Source organism: Sebastes fasciatus, chromosome 14 (assembly GCF_043250625.1).
Source record: "Sebastes fasciatus isolate fSebFas1 chromosome 14, fSebFas1.pri, whole genome shotgun sequence".
NCBI lineage: Eukaryota > Metazoa > Chordata > Actinopteri > Perciformes > Sebastidae > Sebastes > Sebastes fasciatus.
The window spans coordinates 16,665,430-16,691,695 of NC_133808.1; positions in this window are offsets into that span (position 1 = coordinate 16,665,430).

The following is a 26,266-nucleotide window of genomic DNA, read 5'->3' on the forward strand; positions in this document are numbered from 1 at the left end:
AACATTACCCTGGTGGCCGACCTGAACAAACATGAGGGATGGCAGTTTGATTTTGTTTGATTGTAGTTTTTTTTTATTATTATTATTTTCGGCAGTTTTGTTTGTGTGTTTTCCTTCTTTTATTTTATTTTCTCTTCTTTTTTTTTTTTTTTTTATTTGTCTTGAGCATGTTTTTATTGTGTTTCTTTAAAATGTGTTATATGTATTGTTATATGTTATGTTTTTGTTGTGTGTGGACCCCAGGAGGAGTAGCTGGTACCCTGGTAGCAGCTAATGGGGATCCCAATAGAGAATAAGAAAAAGAATAAGTCACTTAGACACAAAAACATGGGAAAATAGGGTCCAGTTGCAAGATACAGAATTTACCCTAAAGTAGGTACAATACTTGAGTAAATGTGCTTTGTTACTTTGCACCACCGAAATAAGGAGATCAGCTAATTGCCATGGATGCAATTATTCAAAAGTAACTAAGTACATTGACTCAAGCACTGCACTATAGTGCAATTACATCACTTGAATATTTGAATTTAATTTCTTCTCCACAGTTTCATCTGTTTTTTTTGTTTTTTTTTAATTATTATTTTCCTTTTTCATCAACTACATAACTTTGCAATCCATTCAGTGTGAAATACTAAAAATATAGAAGTGTGCATGTCGTCCAGAAAAACAAAGACAAACTGTTCAAAACAAATAAAGAATAAAATGAACATAACATGAACATAAAAAAGTTAAACATATAGCAGAATTATCACATAAACCACAATATGGGCAATGTTTGATTCAATTTTAGGATATTTTATCTTCCATTTTTTATGTTCTTTTTAATATACATTTGGTCTTTTTTATATTTCCCTGCGTTTTTTTGTCTTCAGGCCTTTTTATGTAAAGCACGTACATGTTGTTGAAAGGTGCTACACAAACAAACTTGCCTTGCCTTGCCTTACTGAGTCAACATTGAGCTGCCATTTGATGTTCAGCACACTCATATGCTGCTATGTAGGCCAAAGTCTCCTTCCTGTCAATGTGTGGACTGTTAAACTGAGCGCAACATGGGATGATGTGGGCTTAGATCAAATATAAAATATTTAAATATAAAAATACTATTGTCACTGTTGCCAGTAGTTACATGTGGCTGAAATGTTATTGCATCGACTTGTTGACTTAACCTGCACCTGCATCCTGCATCCATCATTCTCAGGTTACAGACCCATGTGTATTCGGTCAAACTGATTTCCATACGGAGCTGCTTCAAAATCCCTTCGACACCAATGAAAGTGCAGTAACAGAGTGAAAGATGTATAACCTTCAGTTCTCCCATTTTAGTGTTACAGTACTTTTTTTTTTTTTTAAATCAAATAAAACGTGGTTCTACTGTATATCAGAGCGTACAAGTGTAGGGATTGTATTCACATGGATAAAATAAGCTACAAGAATCAGAAACATTTAGTCAGAAGGATAAACTGCTCCAGATGTTTTTGTCTGTTTGACAAAATACCTGCAGCTCAAATCTGATTTGAACAAATGTTTGCACACCCATCATTAACATAATATGAAAACTCTATGACCTTGTGTGTGATATTTGCTCACATAATTGAGCAAACACAATACCTGAGCAAAGGATGATCCCATAACACACAACCATTTCTCTGATGAATCCATCAGCACCAGCTCTGAGTGTACAGCAGGTGGCGCTACCTCCAAAGAAGTGCCTCAAATGGCAGTCTGACTTAATGTATGCATCTGTTTTTCATGGAAACATTATTCAGATCACTGTTGGGAGAACTCACAAAGACAGAAACAAACAAGCTTTTCAAATTGAAGATTTATTCAAACACAAAGTGGATTCAGCTTTTTACTAATTCAATTCTAAATACTAATTTTAATTTGAGATTTTCTATAAAATGTCAATGATAATAATGTCTTTTCTGTCATTCAGTTTTGTGTTATTTATGTTTTACAGAAACTGAATTTTGCCTGCCAACACACTGACGCTCCCTAACAGCGCTTTAAGTGGGGCAGCCTTGATTAGCTGCTGATCACAGAGGAGAGAATAGTAAATGTTACTATGTAGGTCACAGCGTTCACGAATAACAACACTTTTGGCTCGATGCTGCATATTTACAAATCTGTAAGCGAGTGATGCTACAGTACGGCTCTGCCCCTTTGAAGTTAAATCAAAGGGGAGAGGAAAAGCGGAGCATCACAGTGATATTTTTCTATTCTTTTTCACCTCCACATGCAGACTATTAATTTTGATTGTTTGATTAATTAAATCCCCCCTTGGCAAACAGCTCTGCCTTATTCATTATTCATTCTGTAATGATTTTAATGTTAATTTGATGAGATTTTCATTAATTAATGCATGTTTAGAGGTGGCCTATCACCATTTTCTGGCTACTGCAGCTTTCAGACGGACAGCGGTTGTCCTGTGTGGTGAACATGACCCACACTGTGAAATAAAGAGCATCATCAATAAGCAGCAACAGTCTCCATATTTCACACAATTATGAGCCGCACATGGATGTGGAGCCATCACATACGGCAGAGCCTAATTGGGAAAGAGTAGCAACAGGAATAAAGATGGCCAACGCACTAGTTGGGAGTCTTCTCTGTTTCACCCTCTCGATAAACGAGCAGGATAATAATGTGGAGCTGATCTGCTGACAGGCAGGCGGCTCCAGCTGTTCTCATAATTCGACAGGTATTACGCTTTGGCCCTTAGCAGTCTGCCTCAGCAGACTGGCACTTAATTAGGCAAGGATTAAGGCCAAACAGCCTCATTTACGTGTATTGTATCATAAATACAAACGGGCCAGCCTTTCTCCTTCAGGGGGCATCAGGGGTACATTTTTTAAAAACGCAGAGGTTTGCTGAAAAGAAGATGCTCCAGGCCTAAAACTCCAGATTTCTCAACAATGAAGACTCTTTCCCCCTGCTGAGGGGTGCTGTTTTCTGAGCACACGCTTTAACCCCTCAAATCCAGGGAGACAGAGATGAAACAGCTTGATTTACATTTAATTCAGATTATGTAAATACACTGGTCGTGTCCCAAACCAAACATGGGACACAATGCAAGCTGCCTGCAGCACCCAGCAAATATGGCCTCTCTATTGTTATTCAAATGTGAGGAATAGAGTAGTTCTTCCATACATGGTCCGGACATTTAATTGAACTCTTTATGGGATATAATATGTTCTCTCTACAAATACTGATAACCACTCATTATTTTCACATGGCAACCTCCACGTTCTATCATACTGAGTCTGTTTGCTTTTGCTCTTGAATGGAGGGCGACTGGGCATGGCATCTGGCTTTGCCACCAGGGATGTGCATCTATTTAATAGTATTATAGGGGTGTATCAGCTCAGCTATCACTGAGTGCACTGCATGGGTAGAGGCAAATCCCCAGTGGGCACGTGCACGTGCATGGAGTGAGCTCAACTCTGCCAATCCTTCCCCTGGGCGCTCACTCCCCGGTGCGTCTGGAGGCACCAGGACGTCTCCTCCATTAGCCTCCGCTGACATTAGCATGCATGAGGTCTATTCATGGCAGTGGGCCTCCGATTGTAAGTGCACGTCTTACTCTGTTACTCAATTTGCTTATTTTGTTATCAATATTTTATAGTGGTCCGCTCCACTCTCTATGCTGACATGGAGGTATTATGAAACAACAGGCCCCTACCCCTCTTACATAGAAGCAAGACACCTAGTCTGAAATAGATGTTGTCGTTTTGTATTGTTTCCATCGTTTTTAGTCATTTTACATCATTTGTGTAGTTTTGCATTTATTTGTGATCATTTTCTGTCTCTTTGTGGTCATTTTGCATCTCGTTGTTATTTTTTGCGTGTCTCTTTCTGGTTGTTTTGTTTCTCTTTGTGGTCATTTTACATCTTGTTGAGGTTGTTATGTGTCTCTTCATGGTTGCTTTTGTCTCTTTGTGGTCGTCTTGTGTCCCTTTGTATCTCATTGTGGATGTCTTGCATCTCTATGAGGTTGTTTTGAGCCTTTTTGTGGTTGTTTTGCACATCTCTTTGTGGTCATTTTCCATCTTGTTGTGGTTGTTTTGTGTCTCCTTGTGCTTGTTTTGTGGTCATTTTTCATCTCTCTGTGGTTGTTTGCATCTTCGTGGCAATTTCTTGTTTGTGTCGCTCTTTGTTTTCGTGCTTCTTTCAGTGATATTTTGCAGGTGAAGCTACCACCCTGGGACCCTGAGCCTGTACCCTAGAAAGCCTGTTCAGTAATCCATCCATGTATGCTGATGATACACAAGTCTGGTCTGGCCAGTATTTACTGTTTTCTGTGCTGTGATGGTGGAAGATGTTTTCATCTTTTACCCAAAGAAATTATTCATTCATTCAATCTCATTCTTTTTGCCTCAGCTGACCACCTGGAGCGTACTACTGTATGTTGTCTGCACCATGTTGAAAGGAACGCTGCCTGGTTTTTCACTACAACTACCATCCTCACAGCAGCCTCGCCTCTCGGTAAGTGACTCTAAAAATGATGGATAACTTCCAGAGCCGTATATGTCCTGACGTTTCAGAGGTGTTATCTTCTTCCTGTATGTGCTGTACGTCTCATATCTGATCCATGTCTGCCAGCCGCTCTGTTATATCTCCTAATGAGGTGTTTGGTGGGAACTTTTTATTTCTCATTGAGAATAGAAAGTTGAGGGATGTTATTGTGGTGAGTAAATGAGGATTGATTTCCCATTCTCAATATGTTTCATTTGAATAATCTTTATGTGCTTGAAGTGGTAAAACTATACATTATATTATTTTGCAAGAAAAAGGAAAAGATTGGAGAAAAAATATAGAAAAAATATATAATTATGCCCCCGCGACAACATAGTCGGGGGTATATAGCGCTCCGCGTGTCCGTCCTTCCGTCCGTTCGGGTGTCACACTTTAGTTTCCGAAGAAGTACTCGAAAACTATTTCACTTAGGAACTTCAAATTTGGTATGATGGTTGACAATGTGGTCTAGTTGTGCCTTTTTGGGGCTTGGAAGTCCAAAACAGCAGGGGTATGTGAGCCATGCTCACTTTTGCCGTGTTTAAAACATAAATTTGTTCAGCAGAATTTAATCTTTTGTATTTCGTATCCCGGAAATCATCTTGTGATCCCTTGTGGCTGTCTTCATCCCCAGGTTGAGAGCCATTTAACTAGTGAATGTGTATTAATAGTTCCCAACAAATACACAGTTTAAGTAACATTTGCTTAAAACTACAGTGCCCAGCTGCTTTAGGAAACTGCTGAACCCTTCTTAGAAATTATACTTTATGTTTGTGACCTGTTTTTTAAAGATTTACTTCTTCAGGAGGAATAAATGTGCTTGTGCTGAGAGCCAAAGACAAAGTAGGGAAGTCAGAAAGTATAATGATAGATGGACTTCTCACATGTTCTCTAGCTTCTACTCCTTCACTCGGGATGAAGCTGCTGTCTTCTCCGTCTGCATTTCACTCTCTTTGTTCGTGACAGCATTTGAAGGCAAAGCTGTCTTGATGTTTGTCTCTGTTTCATAATTCATAGACATTGATTCACCGATGACAACAGCGGTGGAATTGTCTTGTGATCTCAGCGTGAGGACAATTTATTTTTAAATGATTTAGAAATGTGCTGTCGAGGTGCCTCCTAAGATGTCTCTTAGCCGAAGCGTCGACTGACCTTTCGCTTCAACATGCTTACACGAGGGAATCTTCTCCCACTAACTGCTGATCAGTGCAAAGTCTTATTGATTGTCAGACACTTCAGCGGGGATCTGAGGATTGATTTCTTCTAGAGGGGTGTCAACAGGAATTCTTATTAATTGCAATAATTACCATATTTATATGGATTCATTTGAAAGTTTTTACTGAATTATTTTATGATCTCGTTTAAGAATAAGTCATATTCTGCATGTAAAACGACGCTCTGCTCTTTCACAAGCCATAAAACATCACCAGTGTGCTCTTGACATTGGTTTACAGCGTCGACCCCCAAGTCTGTCCCCATCCCCCCTTCAGTCCTTCGCCACACCACCCCTCCCCCCCGATGCTCCCTGACCAGCGTTACTTATTGCTCCTGTATCATTGTAGGCACAGTTGTGTTGATTTATTGGCTCTGCAGCGATCTTGATCCCCCTCATTAGCTCCTTCATTACGCCGTCGATCATTTCACGGAGGGCCATATTGTACACTGAGTTTTATTGAGCCGGCTCTGAGAACATTCTTGTGCTCGGTGGTTATCATGATAGATTCCTTATTTTCTCTCATTTGAGCTTCGGTTTTTAGTCACTTTGTTGTCAGAAATAAGTAAAAACAGTTCAAACACCACACGATTCTCCTCAGTACACCTTTATTTCTCTAAGTTAGGTTAATGGGTAACTTGGGCCACAATAACTACTGGACTATAAGTTATTCAGGCTGTTCTCACACACTGTTCACACAGCTATACCTACGAAAAGCAAATGCACTGTAATTCATATACAGTATATCCCACAAAATCAATTAGTATGTAATCCACATAATCGTGAACCAGGAAGTATAAAGAGGGATAAACTGCACGGGTAGAGGCGACTTTCACCCAGGAGACCGGCGTTCGTACCTCGTGTGAAACCAGAAGTCAACGTTGATTTATTTGCCACGTAACTTCTGTATCTAAGTTATGCAACTGCCGGAGTTGGTACCAGTTGAATCCAGACAATGATCTAAACCTAACAAAGTAGATCTTGGAATAACTTTTCGTAAGATATCATATATGAACCATATGTATTTCATTTTTTATTACAACGTCCTTGTCTCCTCACTGTACTTGTATGAATACCCTAGTTATCTACTTTGTTGAGTGTATATAGTATTTAGTCTTCGATTAGTTTATATGCTTCATTTTGTATATTAGTTGTTCATAATGTAGAGACCATATAGCCTATATTTCAGTTTTTTGGCTGGACAAAGCGGCTACCATAAAGTCTTTCCATTGACCATGAAGTTGGTTACACCTATAGTATGGTTACATCATTGGTCGAAGAGACTGATGAAGTTACACCACTTGTTGGTTGAGTTGGAGCTTCCCCATTGGTCGTTGCTCATTCAAAATAGTCTCGACATGGAAGTGTTTCCGCTGGTAGCGTCTGCGATCAAAGTCCGGCGCTCTTCCTGGGGGCTTGGTTCATTCAAATGAGAGTTGCTCAGTGGCGCATGAAGCCAAAATGGCTCGACTGCAGAGTGATAAAATACCTGGCTCTTCTGCATCCATTGGGCCCATAGAGCAGGCGCAGTAGCGTTTCCTTTAATTCCGTCTCCCAGGCCTTGGCCTTGGCCTCATTCACATGAACGGAGGAAGGGAAATAACTCTGTATTCGGCTATTAGTGCATTTTACAACTTTTAGGACCTAATGATTTAAATAAGGGCTATTCAAGTGTTCGTACTGGGTAACTGATTTACCCCAAAAAAAATGATCCGCTGAGTTACAGACGTCTCTTTCCCAATGTAAGTCTATGGGAAAAGGTCTTTTTTTGGCCCAATGGCATCACGTGACGGGCACAAAAGTTGTAGTACCACTGTTTACGGTTTACCACTAGGAACATTTTCTTCAAAGCCCGGCGCACTTCCTGGGGGCTTGTCCGTGATCAATCATCTGATCCACTTCCTCAGTACATACACAGTTGTTGTTGCCGTGCAATGAGTTTGTTACTCTACCCGCAAAGCTTTTTCTGTATAAATTTATATTTTCCTGTAGCCTATATGTGTTTCAAATGTGGTGTTTCAATCCTATATGGGTGTTGACACAGTTTGATGCATAGCCTATATGTTATTAGAGGAATAGATCGTACTTAGTGTTGATGTAACGAGAGTGACGGTGGATGCGTACAGTGTAAGTTTCAGTTTGTCCATGAATAAACGCTGCAGCTCCTCAAGACCCTCGTAAAGTTCCTGTGTTTTGCTTCGCAACTGTCATGGGATGCAACCATAGGTCTGGTCTGTTTAACAAACCAATGCCTGTTCACTGTGCATTGGCATGTGACTGAAATAGGACAAAAATACTTTATATGAGTAACCCAGAACAGCAAGTTGTTGAAAATGTCTTGTGAGATGCTGCTTCAGTATGTTTTTTTAAGAACATTTAATATCAAGGATTCACATTTTAGACACCGCTGACTAACAATGTGGCCACAATTAAGCAAATTGACAGTCCAGCCATATACTATAGGTTTCAACCTAGTCTTGTTACATTACTAATCTAGTCTGTGCATCTGTTAATGTATTTCTACATATAAAGTTTATTTTCATCTTAAATTCAGAATTATTTCACTAAAGTTTTTTTTTTTTTTTTTTCATAGCTCTACTAACAAACCCATCATACTACATCAAGAAGTGTTTAATAAATCCTGCTCAACTAATTGTTTGGGCATCACATGGAGTGGGGGAAGGTTTTAGTTTCTAATTTGATGGGATGCTCAAAGTAAGCAGCTTTAAACACATCTGTAAATAAGCCCGCGCCTCCTGCTGCCGCTGCTGCTGCTGCTCTGTTCATTTGTTCATTCATTATCAAAGCAACAACACACACTGTACACCAAATTCAAGGTTTAATATAATATCCCACATTTCTGCCTGGACTAACTCTGCTGTACACGTTTCAATAAAAAATACTGATTTATTGCAGATAGGGATGGGGCGATATAGGATTTTATTGCGGATCGCGATAAAAAACACTCACAATAAGTCGATCACGGTGAATTTCCATTATCGGGATAATCGTGAATATCGTCACGAGTGAATTGAAAAAGCTGTCTAGCTCACTATCATGCTAGAAAAGTGAAAAATAGAGCCTGATTTTTAAAGAACAGACTCACACAATGTTGCTTTTATTTTATTTTATTGTATTTATCCTTTATTTGTCCTTTTACGATGTTCCCTAAAAATAGATGAGTCCTATCTGTGATGCAATAAAAATATTTGTTTCTTGACAAAATGTAATTTAAAGTGATTCCTGTATGTTTTAGTGCCATTTTCAGAGTTTCAATAATGATTATCTGGATAATTCGTGAATCATAATTATTTTGGCCAAGATAATCATGACATGAAATTTTCGTATCGTCCCATGCATAATTGCAGATATCTAAAATTGGCTTCTAAATGATGCTTGGCTCCGTCGTCTCTAAATGTATGAAGCGGTTGCTTAGGTTTGACTCACCGTCATGCTTTAATAGTGCAGTTCCACTGATATGACCTTGTAGGATATACAGTAGGTGAGAATTTCACACGTGAGTTAAAGAAATACGGTATACAAAGTGCCCATTTCCTGCTGTCGCTCTGAATTATAATCAATCAAGACTGCTGTTTTATTTTCCTCTGAATTTGTATTTTATGAAGTTAATAAATCTTTTTCTTTTCATCAATAACCATAATGAGTCAGGCATCTATCTACACAGTCTCCCGATTGTGCTACTGCATTTTTATATTCATCATGAGCTATAAAAAGAAAAAAAAAAATGAGCAAAGTCCATTTTTGTCACAACAGCTGTATCTTCCAATTTCTTCAGCACTAACTCAAGTCAGTAACCCTTTAATGGGATTTCCATAAATCTACCAAATGGGTTTAAAAACAGCCTCGCCCTGATGTGGATTTCAAAAATCCTTATGTGGACTTTGAAAATGTGTTCAAGATGCACACAATTTGTTCCATTTTCTCCGACGGTTAAGTCGTGTCTGAGCTTGATGAAGTTAATGGGATTACAGAAGAGGCTGCTAACCCGCGATTTAACTATCAAATGTTTAAGAGCAGCGCTGAACTAATGAGGGCACTCCTCATCACACATGAAGGGGAGCGGGATTACTGTGGTTTATCAGATGACACCAGGGACTGTGAGGTCACCGCTTTTATTGGCGGTATTAAAGTCTGTCTCGTGCTCCTCACGCTCATAAAGTGTGTTATGGCGAGGTGAAACGGGGATCGCGTCTGGCTGACAGGCCAACAGAGACGACATAAACTCCTCAGCTCTGCTCTGCCAGATGTTGACAAACCTGTGAATCCAAACACTGAGCTGTGAGAGGGACTGACATGATTTCAGCAGATATATTGTCCTCGGTTGTCATACAATGAGCATCCGCTGTTTACATAGTCAGTCATTTTAAAGGCAAAGTCTGGTGATATCCTGCTAAGTATTCTGTATAGCCAAAATCTAATATTTCTCTGTGCCACAATCTCACATACACCGTCTTGTTGCTGTTAATACTCCCCATTGCACCAAATGTGTATTTTTTAATTTTTGTATTTATGATTTATTTAACCAGAAAGGTCCGATAGAGATACAGTATCTCTTCTACCGAGGAGTCCTGGTCAAAATGGGCAGCAAGTAAGAAGTTTCATATTTGAGTACAAACAGGGACAGATAACATCACAATGAAAAACATACCAAACACAACAACAAACACATAACATACAGGAATCGGAGGCTAAAATAATCAAGGCAATATAATTTAATTTGTTAAAAGCAACTACAATGTTATGTAAAAACTGATTTTAAAATGGAGGGTAACGTTTTCAAGTTAATTATGCCTTTGTATTAATCCGCTGTTAAAAATAGTCCCCAACTAATACACTATTTACTCATGTTTTAGTAGCATTTGCTAAAAACTACAGTGCCCAGCTGTTTTAGGAAATTACTAAGCCTCTTTAAAAAAACAAAAACGGATCGGGAAGTCAGAAATGATTGAGAGACGGACTAACATATTGTTTGTGTTGGTCTCTTTTCATGATATTTGTTGACAATAATGAAAATGGTCTTTTAAAGGGCAACAACACCTAAGTTAAGAATTCCAATATGTTATTTCGATGGCCGAGGAAAGTTCAATCAATATTTGTGAACATGAGCTCCTCTCTCTCAAAGCCAGAAACCAGAGAAGTAAGTCTCAAACTTGTGATGTCATCGGGTATAAAGTCTGGAGCTGCTCCGTAGACAATGAATGGGAGACTGATTTTGTTTGTTTTCTTTTTTTTTACCCAAATGAGCTTTATTCTATTGTAATGTTGTCAGTTGTGAAACAGAAAATGTTCCCATATACTCAGAGCACCCTCCTGGATGCTCTCAGTTTCATCTCATCTCTCCCCATTCATTGTCTATGGAGCAGCTCTACGTTTTATATCCTATGACATCACAAGTTTGAGTTTTAGCACTCTGGTTTTTGGATTTGAGAATGAGTTGTTCATGTTTACCAATATGTTGTTCCGTCTTAGACCATAGGAATAACATGTATGAATTTTCAAGATGTGCGTAGTACTCCTTTAAGACAAGTATAGGCAACCTTAGGCAGTTAAACCAAGCAACACTAGCAATAAGTGTGCAAGAGAGTTTCCTGGAAATGTTGAATTGCCCTCTCATCCGCATGCCACATTACCTCATTCACAGCCAATGGCAGTTGCACGGCCTGTTATTTACGGTAGTTTAATTGATTTTTTTTCCCCGTCTGCTAAGACAACTCAGATGTGGATGTTTTCATAAGGAAGGCAGTCTTCTTGTATAGTGCTCTCATATAGAATCACAAGGTCCTGATTACGGAAGAATTTATTTTTATATTGCTATGCACGTTGCTCATATGGATGGAATTAAATTACAGATCTATTTGAGATTAAAATTTTGATGTGGTATCATAATTAAATTTAATGTTAACCTTAATTAGGGCTGCACCTTCTTAGTCGAATAGTCGACTAATCGGTCGTTTCAGTCGTAGTTGACTGAGATTTCTTTAGTCGATAAGTCGTTTTTTTATGCTTTTTCATGCTGAATGACTTATTTCCAAGAAACTTATGATCACACCTTTGGTAAAGACAAGATTGGAAGTGGTGCTTTTGGTGTGACTCTTTGTGAAGAAACTATTTTTATTTCATACAGTTCGGTCGATTAAATCAACTAATCGATTAGTCGACAAAATCGTATGAGAGTCAGTCGACTAAAAATAAGAAACAAGAACATTTAAAAATGGCATTTCATATCAAAAAGGCTGCCAACCCCTGCTTTAAGACAATTACTACATACATAAATTCTGTCCACATACAGTACTTGTTATCACATGATGTCCAAAACCACTCCCTTGTTCACTAATTCACTACTCCTCCCTACATAATAGACACTCAGAAGTTTACTGTATAGAGAGCAGTAAATTGAGATTTCAGATCATCATCACTGACAGGTGTACAGCTGAACAACGGTAATTAACACATCTCTAATAGGTGACACATTGCATTGTGGGATTGTTAGCAGTAAGTGGTGTACGCGCATGCTATGGACACTATTTTTTGTTTCATTGTGGGAATCTTTGAGGGCAAAATATAGTGCAAACATTTCACAACCAGAAATCCGACACTAAAATAAAATGCCGGAGAGTAAATATAGTGAATAGAGAGCGATTCCGGACACATCCGTTCTTATTAAAGGCCTTTCTCACAGCAGACATTTGACTTGACAATAGGAAGGTGTTACATTAACAATGGCTCTATTTTATTTACGTTCCACTGTGACAGTATGCACAATAGCAGCAGGGCTCAGGTTTTTATTGCAATGACCGGTTAATATGTCTGCTTTCACAGGAAAGGAATAGAAAGCAGAGAACATGATATATTGTGTTTTTTCAGATCCTTTTTTTTTAAATCAATATTTATGGTCTCAAAGTAATCTTGTAGGGTCTCCTCCACATTATTTTAGACACGGTGAATATGGAGATTTGCTTTTATTGATCCACCGTCACAATATTGTCATGCTGATGAGAGCAACGGTGTCTATTGTCTCGGCTTTGTTAATTAGATCAGCCACTATAAAGAGGAAAAATACCTTGTTATCCACAGACATAAATTGGTGATCATGCACCATTTACATCTGTTTACAAGTAACGTCTTGCATGCAAAATAACCCTCAAGATGCCACATTTTATGAATAGTAATTGAAACTGGCAGTCACAGAAACGCACATGTAGGAGTCTTAGATTGTTCCCAAACCTGTGACATGAATGGACCCTTTGTTTTAAATGACACCAACAGATGACATCTCTTTAAAGCACAACAAAGAAATCTAATCCTTTTAAAGTGTTTCAAGTGATTTGGAGGAGTAGGTGTACACGGAGAATACATTCAAACATTGATCCAAACAGCAAAATAAATCAGTTTATTTGATGCAGCATGAGTCATCTTGTTCCTTATTTTTACTCCTTTCACATCTTCTATTTTCATTCCCTTCTTTGGATGTAATTCGATGTAGATCTTGAATATATGATCCAGTATCTATCTGCGTAGGACGTGCAGTGTACGTAAAGCACGGTAGAATTCTTGGCACAAAGCACAAGATTAAAATTTGAAAACAAGAAAGACATGATCACCAAATGAAAAAATATATTGAATCAGTTTTTTCCTCTAATAAACCCGTTAAAAAGTCCACGTTCTTGTCCTGAAATCGTGATCGATAGTTTTGTGCTCTATAATATTTTTCCTTTAGGCAGACAGATTTCCGTGTTGTGATGATTGTTGTCACTGATTAGCAGACTTGCAGCTGCTTGCTTTCACGCCAGCGAATGAATTAATCAAGACAACAAAGACGAGCTAATCACTGTTTTAACATTCCCCATTAAATGAAGTGATGGCTAATTACTGTTTGTGCTTTAAGACAGGCTTTCAGGAAATTTCAAATTGCTTTGAAGTCAGACATCATCTTTGATTGATTTCTAAAAGATCTCTTATTTTAACGTTACACTGATGCTCGCATCTTTTTCCTGTTTGTGTGTACAGAGATACAAAATCCACTTTATTTCATCTATAGAGGCAGAGCGCAATTAAGTCCTGCCCACATCGGGGGGGGAAACAATTAATCGCCCTCCATTGACTTTGTATTGCGTGATGGTGCCTCCTTGTCACTTTCCTCTGCTAGCAAACAACAGAAAAATGCCTAAAAGCGGCTGTATGGTGGGATGCAGTACCAACAGGGCAACACATAGCTACAGTGTACAGTGTAACTTTAGCTTGCTAACAGCTAACTTGTCCCATCATCATTATAGTTATCAACTGGACCCCTGGTAGACATGTAAGGGATAATGTACAGTGAGCCAGTCATTGTTGTGATATAAACCCCGACAGGGCGATGAAACCCGAACCTGAAGGGGTTTATTTCACAACAATGACCCGCTAGCTGTACTTTATCCCGCTTATTACACGGCTACTTACTTAAGGAATCAATAATTTGACACAAAAACGGTCCGCAAGAGTCAGACATCAGAACAGCGTCCATAGCAACGGTCTGTTATGCATAGCAACAGTCTGCTATAAAGAAATAACAGACCGCAGAACGCCGTGATTGACCAATCAGAATCAAGTATTCAACAAAGCCGTGTAATAAAGGGTGCTAAAATAATCTTTAATAATCCTTTGACATGCTGAAATGAAATGTTTTTAGCTATCTACAGGCATTTTGTTAGCGTTTCTGCCCTGGTTTCATATTGTGGCTCTGATTGTTTTGCCCTCCGGTGAGCATGGTTTTCAGAGTATGACACATTGCTTTCTCTCTCTATGTACAGTATGTGTTATGTACATTGAACTCATTTCTCCAATAAAGGTACAAATACTTACAATATTTCAGAGCATTTGGCACGTTCAGGGTTAGTTCACCCAAATTACAATAAAACATATTGTCTTACTTCTGCTCTATAGTGTCTGGCCATGCAAATTGTTTTTCTTTACTTTGTCCAGGACTTTAATCTCAACTTTTCAGCCAATATGGACTCAAGAACTCATTAAATGTTCTCTATATGGAATTCAGAGCATATCTATTGCCTCCACATGGCTCTCAACATGGTGAAGGCTTAGCCAGCGGGTGGGCACCTTCTTTCTTTCTTTCTTTCTTTCTTTCTTTTTTGATACATTTGGATGATCCATTAATCTGGTATTAGTAGCCAACAAAGGAGAGATGTTTAGTTCATATATTCCTGTTAAAGGATTATCTCACCCAAATTACAAAAAAACATATCTTATTTTATCAATGATCAGTTTTCACTGGAATTACTTTCTAACAAAGAAATAATAACCATGAAAACTGTATTTTGTTGCTTATCAAGACAAAGTAACTGGAAAAGACACACTACTATGAAATTTGTATATATAATTTCCAGGAATCCTACTATAGCAAAGGCATAACCTGCCCTACTCCACCTCTGATTTGCTCACCATGATATTGTTACCCTAAACATAACCAATCTCACGCCTCATAAACCTAACCAATCCAACCAACGAAGGCAGTGAGTACTAGCCAATCAGAAGCAGAGTAGGGCGGGCCATGCCTTCACAATAGCAGGATTCGTAATTTAGCACAGGAAAATACCACCAGAGGTAATTCAATCAGGAGAGACTTGTATGATTTGAATGATGATTTATTACAAAGTGCACGAATTATGAATAGTAACAGTCTTTGGCGATTTAGACCCGATGTGACATGATAAGGGGGAAGTGATACTGACACTGAAACAGCATAGAGGAGAACGGTTTTTAAACTTTTGACAGCAACAATGTGATTGGTTCAGGGAGATATGGCAAGCTCTGATTGGTCACTGAAAAGAGAGACGCCCATAATCAGCTGACATAGTAATAGCCCAAGAGAGAGTGACCCAGAATGAATGAGAATGAATGAGATTGCACCCCTAGTCTTCCTGACTGAATTTACGCATACGCTTCATTTGAGAAAATATGTATTTTTAATAATGTTGGAAAAATGACCTTATAAACAATTGTTAAACACTTAAAGTTGAATTACTTACAGGCAATCCGATATCCTCCAGCTGATAGATCATACATATCTAACAGCAAGCATTAAACAGTCAAATTGTTACTTACATTTTTTATAGTCAGCAAATCTAACAAAAAAAAACATGGGATGTTATAAACAATGTTACTCCATTTATAGTACGTCTGTTCCTGTTAGCAACGGTTCCTGTTACACTCTCCTTTTGGTCTCTGCGCAAACAAACCTAATGCCTTTCTACTGTGTGTCAAATCTAAAATTGCAGTTCTCCACTATTCCCTGGTCAGGGAAGCAATACTGGGGGAATTAGAGCGACTTTCTCGACGATCTTTCTCTCCACTTCATAAGCCATGCCTTGTAAAGACTCTGACATTGTATGTCACAGAGTATGGCCTAAACAGTACACACAGCAGGAAAATGATTCATAGAAAAGGCAAACGCTGTGTCTTTATTTTATATGCATCACAATTGTTTTTCTTATCTACTGCATTTCTGTATTCTTCATTTCATCCATTAATAATCAATTCAGCTCCTCGGCTTTGCTGACTGGCTGGTTGGTAAACAATCAGAGCGGGATCAATGTCTGTCCGTTCTGTTCATCATGAGAAGAGGTCGGTCCGAACAATCAGAGAGAGGAGGCCCCCGATAATCAAAATGAAAAATGGTTTCCACATCACTGCCCACCAGGGCGAGGATAGCCGTTTATATGTCAGTTCACATGATACAAAAGTATAAATTGTACATGCATTGTATTCTCACACAGAAAACATAAAGTGTTTTTGTCTTAACCTGTAAACTGGGACTGCATATGGGACGTAAACGGGGACAACAGAAGTGATCCCTGAAGCACAATGGAAGATATTTTTGGAAATGATGTAACAATGACAGCAGGGTATCTACTGATCCACATGAAAGAGGTTTTGTTCCGAGTTTTGATGTTACAGATAGTTGTAGACAAGTAAGACCTTTGCGTCTTTGTACTGAACTTTAACACTGATCCATCATGAGTTTGAGCGCACGTTGTTTACTCATCCGATGGATACAAAGGATGGTAAATTAGCTCTTGAGTCTCACAGAGAACGACCTCTGGAGGAAAATTCAGCCCTCTGAAAACAGACAACCAGCCACAGGCAAGCGCATCGACAATGAGCGAGATTGTCCTTGCTTAACGGCGCGGGAAGAGATTACGTAGAAACTGACAATTTCACATCGCTTTGAAATAAATTCCGAGACTGGAGAATGGTTCAGGGCGATCTTTGCGGCTGAATTACCTCTGCAGCAAACTTTCCCTTTCTTCTGCAGTGTGTGTTATGTATTCCCACAGTGCAGGGGACTCATGAAAGAGGTTGGATAATAGCGGCGGTGGAGGGGAGTTCAACCTCAAAACAAAGAGAAACTCTGTTTGAAAATCTTGGCAGATTACATTCGTTAGCTCACTGCTTGTATAACGTCTTATTGTGGGTATTATGTAAAGTGAAGGTGTTTTTGTGTGGACTACACAAAACCATATTTTTACAGCTCAAATGATTATTTCTGCTTTTTTTCCATCTCTCTCTGTCTGACTAATGCATTTCTGTCTTTGATATGCTAACAGGCTGCGTGGGGAGAGGATCATCCACAGACACCGGTTGACCAGATGTCCACCAGTCGCTCTGCTCTGGGTAATTTTGAATGATTTCATATTCATGGCCTACTGATTTGGAAACGGCCTCGAGCCAAATGCCAGATATAAATACATATACATTCATTCTTAACTGCTGGCTTGTTGTTTATGCAACAATCAACGTCAATCATCTTGCCTTTGGCAGCTGCCGTGATACCACAACACTGCAATACTGTTTGACTTCGGTACCTCTGTTAACAATATGTTTTTTTAATAATTAGTTTAATATGTTTGGCCATTATTTCTATTGGTTATGAAAACAGCAACGTTGTATTAAAATATCCAACAATAAATTAATAATCCAACGTCCAACAGGACAAGAAACACAAGCATCCAGACAATCAGGTATTAAACAAGTCAGACAAATTATCTAAACCACTTTATTTGGAGGTGAAATGAAAATTGCACGCACCCATAATATCAATAATAATCCCTCATTGAACAGAAAACTGTGTGCGTAAAACTACAGCAAATACGGGAAGTCAAAGTTTGACCAGAAAGGTGGATTGTGAACTTTTTGATGAAGTCAGAAATGAGTTTGACTTTTGGGTTATTTATTATTTATTATTGTTATTTAGAGATATGGTGATATACCGGTAATGACAATAACCAGGATATTATAAAAATATATATTGATATCATGATAATAATACACATATGATAATAATGTCTAAATAATCCAGTGACTCTTTTAAATCACGCTTTTGTACATTTATGTTTACAGACTCTCTCTCCACCTCCCTACACTCATATTTTAAATGTAATTCATTTGGCAAAAAAGAGATAAAATGCAAAATAAAGCCAGTTAAAGATGACTTTGACTGATAGCATTATTATTATTATTATTATTTTAAAATGTTCTATATATTGCGATAAGTTCGTTATCGTGAATTCTTTTCATTCATTCTTTTGGCCATGATAATCGAGTCAAATTGAGGCACTCGACCAATCTGATTTACTTTATTTTAAAGGTCACAATCACAACATCCAGCGCTCAGTCAAACTCAGGAAGTGTCTGTATGTGAAAAAAGACTCATGCTGGTTTGAAAAGGATTTGCTAGAAGAACTTCTCCATAACAACTTCTCCAGCCTGCACTCATTTGAAAGGTGTGACAAAGCAGAAACTGACAGATGATACAAATAATCACACGTACAGGCTTAATTTTACAGCTGATTATAGGGAAGAAAGACGACTATTGTGCGCTCATGACACAATCTAGCTGTCTGCAGTATGAAACTGTCCTGAGTTCAGCAGTAGTTCAACAGAGTTAATGTTAAAGTGAAGCTATCACGTGTTTTATGATGACAGGACATATTTGTCATTATTAGATGATTCATCCTAATGACCTGACTTTTTCTCTGATGCCACAACCTGATTAACTTTGTGCAGAGTGAAATGTCTATTGGATGGATTGCCAATTGCCATGTTCCCCTCATAATTAATATTAAATTAGGTGATCCCCTGACTTATATCCAGCACCATTATCAGGTCAACATTTTAATTTGGTTTATGACCAAAATTCAGTTTAAATAATGCCATTTCCATCAGCCTCAGCTGTACTACTGTACTACTAACACACAAAACTAAAGATGATTAACCTGCAAAAAAACAGCATTATTGAAAGTTACGTGGTATAATAATGAGTATAAAGAGCGTGAAAGTCCATAAAGGGTGTGATGGGAGTGGTGGTGGATGGGTCAAACAGACACAGGACTTTTACCCAGGAGACAGCTGTACGTGTAAAACCAAAAGTAAACGTTGAGTTTACACTTGTTATGCAACATTGTTATGTTTGTTACGTAAAATTACGTATCATTACGTAACATCTCGTAACATTATGTAAGAAAGTCCCCTAAGGGCGGTTATTATTATTTATTTACGCCAGTTGCGTTGTTGTGGTTATTTCATTACATTGTTACGTTATTATTTTAACACAAACCATGATCTTTTTCTAACCTTAACCAAGTAGTTTTGTTTCCTAAACTTTAGCAATTGTTTCACAATGTTAACCATGTGGAATTGTGAGTTTCTGCAAGCGTGATTCCTAGGCTGATAAGAAATATATTACGGCTGCCTCCTGAAAGTCGATGAGTTGAATCATTGTCAGTGACCCCACAGTCGACTTGAAATTCTTGAAGTCGAGCCATCGTTTTTTTTCTGGCGACTGGGTTGCAACATGGATATAGTTTCATAGTCATGTCACAATATCCTTATTTAATTTGACAAAAAAGAAATTTGGAGCTTCAACACAACCAGTAACACAAAGCTGTTTTTAATCTCAACTACTTAATTCATTGGCTCATTTTAAACCAATCTATATTGGCAACAATTCTTGCAATTTTATATACACTTTGGTGACGGCCCAAACTTTCCAACATCAAGGAGGGCAATAGAGCACCACAAAGGTACACTAAATTGATAAGTCATATTCAGGCTAAACTATTACTGTATTAAACATTAACTGTAAAGAATGATGTAATATGCTGCAGAAGTGGTGTGACACCGTTGACACTCGCTGTGATGAATTCAAGCTGACCACAGTCGCTTTTCTCCATGTAAGACAAAACTACCAAATGTTAGCACCCTTTAGGCCGTCAGGGAACGAGTCATTAGAATGGGGAGTTATTTTTACTCAACTGTCATTCACCGCAGAGGTGTTCGCGTTGCTACTGTCAGGCATTTTCACAAGCTGAGACCAGAATATTTTCAGGGATGATTTTGGCTGCAGGCTAGCAGTATAGCTCTCATAAAATTACATTATTAGGTCTCATTGTGCTCTCTCACTTTTATTCTTTCCTCCTGGTGTTATTTACAAATGCGAGATGCATTTTCTTTTAACATAAACCACCCACTCTGTTGCTCAGAATGCAATATGTTTGCAGTGCAGCGTAGTATAAAACGCACTAATCAAATTATTCATACATCAGCACCTCTAAAATATCTATTAACACCGCCTCCTCATGGGACCAGTCAGCTAATTTGAGCTGGTAAGATAACCAGCAGTGTATAAAAGAAGTCCACCGGCTCAGAAACATTGTTCTCATGGGAACCTGGCACTCTAAACATATGCTGTTCTTTTATAGCAAGTGAAACATGATAAGACACAATATGGTCAGCGCTCTACAGGTTTGTGTCCTCTTCAGCCAGAGCAGACAGCCAGCAGACTACTGATCAGAGAGTCGAGCCCTGCTGCCAAGATGTGACTCTGGGCCACCTGTCCCCAAACATTGAAAAATAAAGCTACAGGAGCAGCTCGTTTTTATACTGAAACATACATTTTTACATTTCTTTCATGTTATAGCATGCTGTTTGAGTCAGTGAACACAACTGTCTGTTCACAGGTGGGAAGCTGTTGAGGAATCATGTTCTTGTTGCAGAACTAGTGAGATAAGAGAGACTTTATTGTCATGCATCTATATCATACTTGCCAACGCGCAGTGGTGCCGTTGTTGCGTTGTGTCTGAATACTTTCTGAGTGGTCTGGTGCCATCTGTGTTCATTCAACCATAATGCATGCTGTAACTAACAGGATATGACTGCAAGGCATAATGCAATGGGCCTGAAATGATAATTCAGATTAAATCCAATCCCTGCTGCACACCTAGCTGTTAATCTGGATGTTTAAACATGTGTGTGTAAATATTCCTTTGTCTTGATTCAAAGAACAGCAAGTACCTCTGATCTGATGCCTGTTAAGGCAGGACGGATCCTGCCCAAATCTAAAATTAATAAATAAATGACTTGATAAATAAATTAATATACAAATATGTCATTAAATGTAAATAATATAACAAATAAATGTTGGCATTAATTAATTGATAAAATGTGACATCAAGTGATATTTCTGTTTTAATTTGCTTCTTTATATATTTAACTTTGGATTAATTCCCCTACCTATCTACTCTTCTATTTAAATTCCCCTTTTTATTATTTATATATTATTTATTATTATTTTTTATGAAACTTTACATATATTTATTTATTTTTGCATTCTTTTTTTTGTATTAATTTATTATTTATTAGATTATTTTATTATTTATGTTACATTTTATCAAGAAATGAATGCCTACATTTATTTTTAATATTAGTTTTGGTACATTTAATGGTATATTTATTTATTTATCAAGTAATTTATTTATTGTTTTATTTTTTTTATTTTGACATGTTCCAGGGACTTCTAGCCTTATTCTCTCCAGGGATGTGGAGGAGTAAGGTACAGTTACATAAGAGTGAAAAAATACATAGCTGATATAGCTGCTCTATCCATCCATGATTATGCATGACTGGCGTGTGATGTTCTGCACTCAGATGTTCCACATTAGATGCTCATATAGGGAGCTTTTCAAGCATTTGCAAGGCATTATTACTCACACAGGGTTCTTTGCAGAGATCTTGATTTTTTTTTTTCTCTTTTCTCTTTTTTTCAGGGGTGATGCAATATGCTGTATTTGAGCCCAGAAAGTCCCATGCATATGGTAGGAGACGTTGCCTAAAATTTTTACGTTTAAGGACCAGTTATTGATAAATACTTATCCACTCTTGGAAAGAAACAGAATTCCCCAAAATGTTGAACTATTCCTTTAAGAATATATGTGAAAAGCTTCGCTGCTGGAAAAGTAAATGAACCCAATCTCTTTATACTCTTTATACAAATTTAACATTCCTTTGCTATTCTGTTAAAACACCCAAAGACTGACCAAATATTTCAGGCATTACCTAAATCATCCTATCCTGTTATCATCACCCTGTTGCCAAAATAGCCGACGCACAATGAGCCATTCATCATGCTCTCAGCACTGGTATTCAGACTGTTGTTGGGGGAAACTGCTCTCTGCAGAGCCACACAGAGATAAAAGACCACTCAAGCCTTTTTTAATTATTCCTCACAACCATTTGTCATTCCATATAATACAGTCGTTCTTTATAAAAGTAGGCGATTCCCAAAGTAGATGGCTTTGTGGCAACCAAATTGTTTCTCAAGACAGGATTAATGGCAGCATTTGTACGTGACTGTGGGACCTCCACTAATTTACACAAGTATACAATATAAGTATATAAAGTGATATCAGTGTTTAAGACTATTATCTTCAGGACTGCTGTGTGTAACTTTATTATATTTATGTGTGAACAGAGAATACACATTTTAAAGGTTGTGCTGCTCATTGTGGGTGTGCAACGTGACGGCAGTAATGTGATCGCTGATTTGCTTCAACGTCATTGAAGCTCTGAGTCACTGCTTTTCTGACATTTTCAGACCACACTGTTACTTTTCAGAATAAGGGGTTTACTGCCAAGCAGGTTTTCACATGCAAGAAATTTGCTTTGGTATTTTGGTGCATAATAATAACCATAGTGAGAGAAAAGAACAATAAAAAAAAAAAAAATACTACAAAAGTCAAGAATCAAATATAAAATGTACAATAAAAATATAAAAGATATTTAAAAAAAAAATTTATATAATATGTATATAAGTGTAAATATGTATTTATATGTGCATATACATGTGCATATATACCTATATATGTGTACATATACTGTATGTGTGTGTGTGTGTGTGTGTGTGTGTGTGTGTGTGTGTGTGTGTGTGTGTGTGTGTGTGTGTGTGTGTGTGTGTGTGTGTGTGCGTGTGTGTGTGTGTGTGTGTGTATTATGGCTGTCAAAGTTATCGTGATAAATAACGCATTAATGCGAATTTGTTTTAACACCGCTAATTTCTTTAACGCATTAACGCTACTTGCGATTTTTAGGTTGTAGCGGGCTCAGTTTTAAAGCTAGATTGTTAATTGATTTCCAATAATAAATATATACGTACATTTGCATAAAGCAAGCATATTGGCCCACTCCCATGTTGATAAGAGTAATAAAAACTCTACAAATCTCCCTTTAAGGTACATTTGGAACAGATGTGCGATTAATTTGCGTTATTAATTAACTATGGTCAAACATGTGATTAATCGCAATTAGATGTTTTAATCAATTGACAGCCCTAATGTTTGTGTGTGTGTGTATATATATATATGTATACTGTATACTGTATATATGTGTGTGTATTTATGTATGTATATATATGAATGTATGTGTATATATATATATATATATCTATATATATATATATATGTATGTATATATATATACATATATATATACATACATATATATATGTATATGTTATTCTGTACAATACGTCTATCAGGACTGGTTCAGTGAGCAAATATTCCTCTATTTGAATGGATCTTTTCCTAACAGACAAGTAGCCCAGATCTAACCATTGCAATATATTTGTATATATTCTATATAGGTTTTTGTTTCTCAAGAGTAAAATCACACACTAGGGTAAATCCACAGTTTAAAATGCAGCTGTGACTATAACCTTCCACTATATTGGGACTGTGTATTGTATCGTAGTGTGTCCTACGTATGTTGTGACCTTGCTGTGTGCATAGCGAAGCGTGGTAGCAGCCTCCCATACATCACTGTCAAAATGCAGACTGTTCCAGCCACATCCAGGTAATCTATTTGTCCCGGTAAAATATGGTGTAATTTGCTCCGGGTTTCTTGCAAGCCCAGCAAAAAAAAAAAAGCCACGATTGTAGCTGCATCTTATGCATATGTGGTATTTTCCAGTGCTGGTGGCCAAATGTATGTAGCCTTTCTTTGTCTGTGATTCACATTGTCCTCTTCCCTTCTGGTCCAATGATGAATGATTGTACAAAGGTGTTATTTGCTTATAAATGCCAATATAAATGGCTTCAAAAAATGTTAAAGTATAGTCACTCCTGTCACAGTGTGAAGAAATGCATGACGAGATTCAAATTGCTTGTGCTCATTTCACAAGTTTAATGGCACATAGCTCTACTGAAAGCTTTCAGTGTGCAGGCACCCTCATTCTGACATCAGTCCTCTATATTCTTGGACTCTATTATAACGACTTGGCTCTCACTCTCGTCATCATGCGGTTATATAACATTATGTAACTTGATGATTTGCAGCTTCACTCAAGGATGAGGTTGGTGGATCAGCTGCCTTTTACATTAATTTGAAGTCTTTCAGCATCTAAAACTGCATCTCTAATTTGGCATTTGCTTTGGCTGTGAATTATAACCTATGGATTTAGATTACATCAGCTGTTATTTAACAACGTTACGTGAGAGACAGAAATCATAGCCCTGAGAGCTCACAGATCATGAGAGGAAATATCACTGTCCTCTTAATGGGTCTTTGTGTCAGCGCTGGGTCAGCAGTGCATTAGAAGAACATTTCCTTATGTAACAACACTCCTAACCCACAGAAATAGTCACTTCACCAGCTTAAGGGCTCACAAGAGAGTGAGGAAATAAAGTTATAACAAAGAATATTTTGAGATTATTCTGGTTTCTGGTTTAAATCAGATCAATCTGTTTAATAGAAAGATTGAATTGTTGTTTAAATCCCAAATGTGGCTGGATCCAAATATTCAAATAGGTGTTATCGGTTGCTATAAGCACCATAGATGTGGGTCAATAGGGGCCTACTACACCCAATATTAGGTTTTATCATCAATTCACATGGTAGAGCACCGAAAGAAGGTCTAAAAGAACACTACTGTGACCGTCATAATTATGACAGGAGTACATGGAGAGCGTGAAACTCCATATAGGGTGGAGGTCGGCGGCGATGGATGGGAGACAAAACACACAGTTTTCACTCAGGAGTCCGGGGTCTGCATCCCACGTAGTTGTCTTTGTGATCGCAAGCAAAGTTTCACTTTCACTTTTGAAACTTAGTTATTTAAGTTAATTAAGTGGGTTTTTTTGCCTGAACCTAAAGAAGTCTTTTTGTTTGTGTTCAACATTTCATTCAGTTTTACAATGTGTTAGAATTAGGGATGTCAAAGTTAATGCGATAATAATGCTAATTTCTTTAACGGATAAATGCAACTTGCGAATTTGAGGTTGTAGCGGGCTCCGTTTTAAAGCTAGAGTGAAGATACTGGCATCACATGAAACTAGAAACCTAAGGAATCCATTGGTACCAACCATGTCATACTAGCTTGTCAGTAAAAACACTAAATAACAGTCCAAACTTAACCTAACTTTTGGCGAGGAAAAACTGGCGTGGCCATTTTCAAAGGGGTCCCTTGACCTCTGACCTCTAGATATGTGAATGTCAGCACACTGACACACTGACAGCTCTTGTTTCCTGTTGATTCTTGCTTGAGTTTGCCATGTTATGATTTGAGCCTATTGATAAATAGTATTGATAAGTGAGTATTAAATACTTGACAAATCTCCCTTTTAAGGTACATTTTGCACAGATAAAAAAGTGATTAATTTGCGATTAATCATGATTAACTATGAACAATCATGCGATTAATAGTGATTAAATATTTGAATCGATTGACATCCCTAGTTAGAATGTGTTGCTTTTAAGTTTCGCTTTCACTTTTACAACGTAGTAGGCCCCTACTGATCCACATCTATGGTGCTTATAGCGACCGATAACGCCTATTTATTGCCCTGATAACAGTTGAATCGGGTGCAAGCTCTCACATGTCCAGGCTGGACACCGATGGACATCACAGAGCTCTAAAAGATACTGCTCTGTATACATCCATCCTCCAGAGTCCCATCTCTGGACATGTTTGGGAAACAAGCAAATCAATCAGTGTCAATTAGAGCTGCGTTCAAAGTAAACCACATCCTGAGAGTCAGACTCTCGTTCTGCACTTAACAGCAGGCAACGCAATTACGCTGCAAAACCCTGTAAAGTGCTCAGGGTCTGAGAGGATGAACGGGTGCATATGAAAGACTCTTACTGTCTTTTATCTAGACCACTTTCAGGTGCCCTCCTGAGCAGAGACTTTTCCCT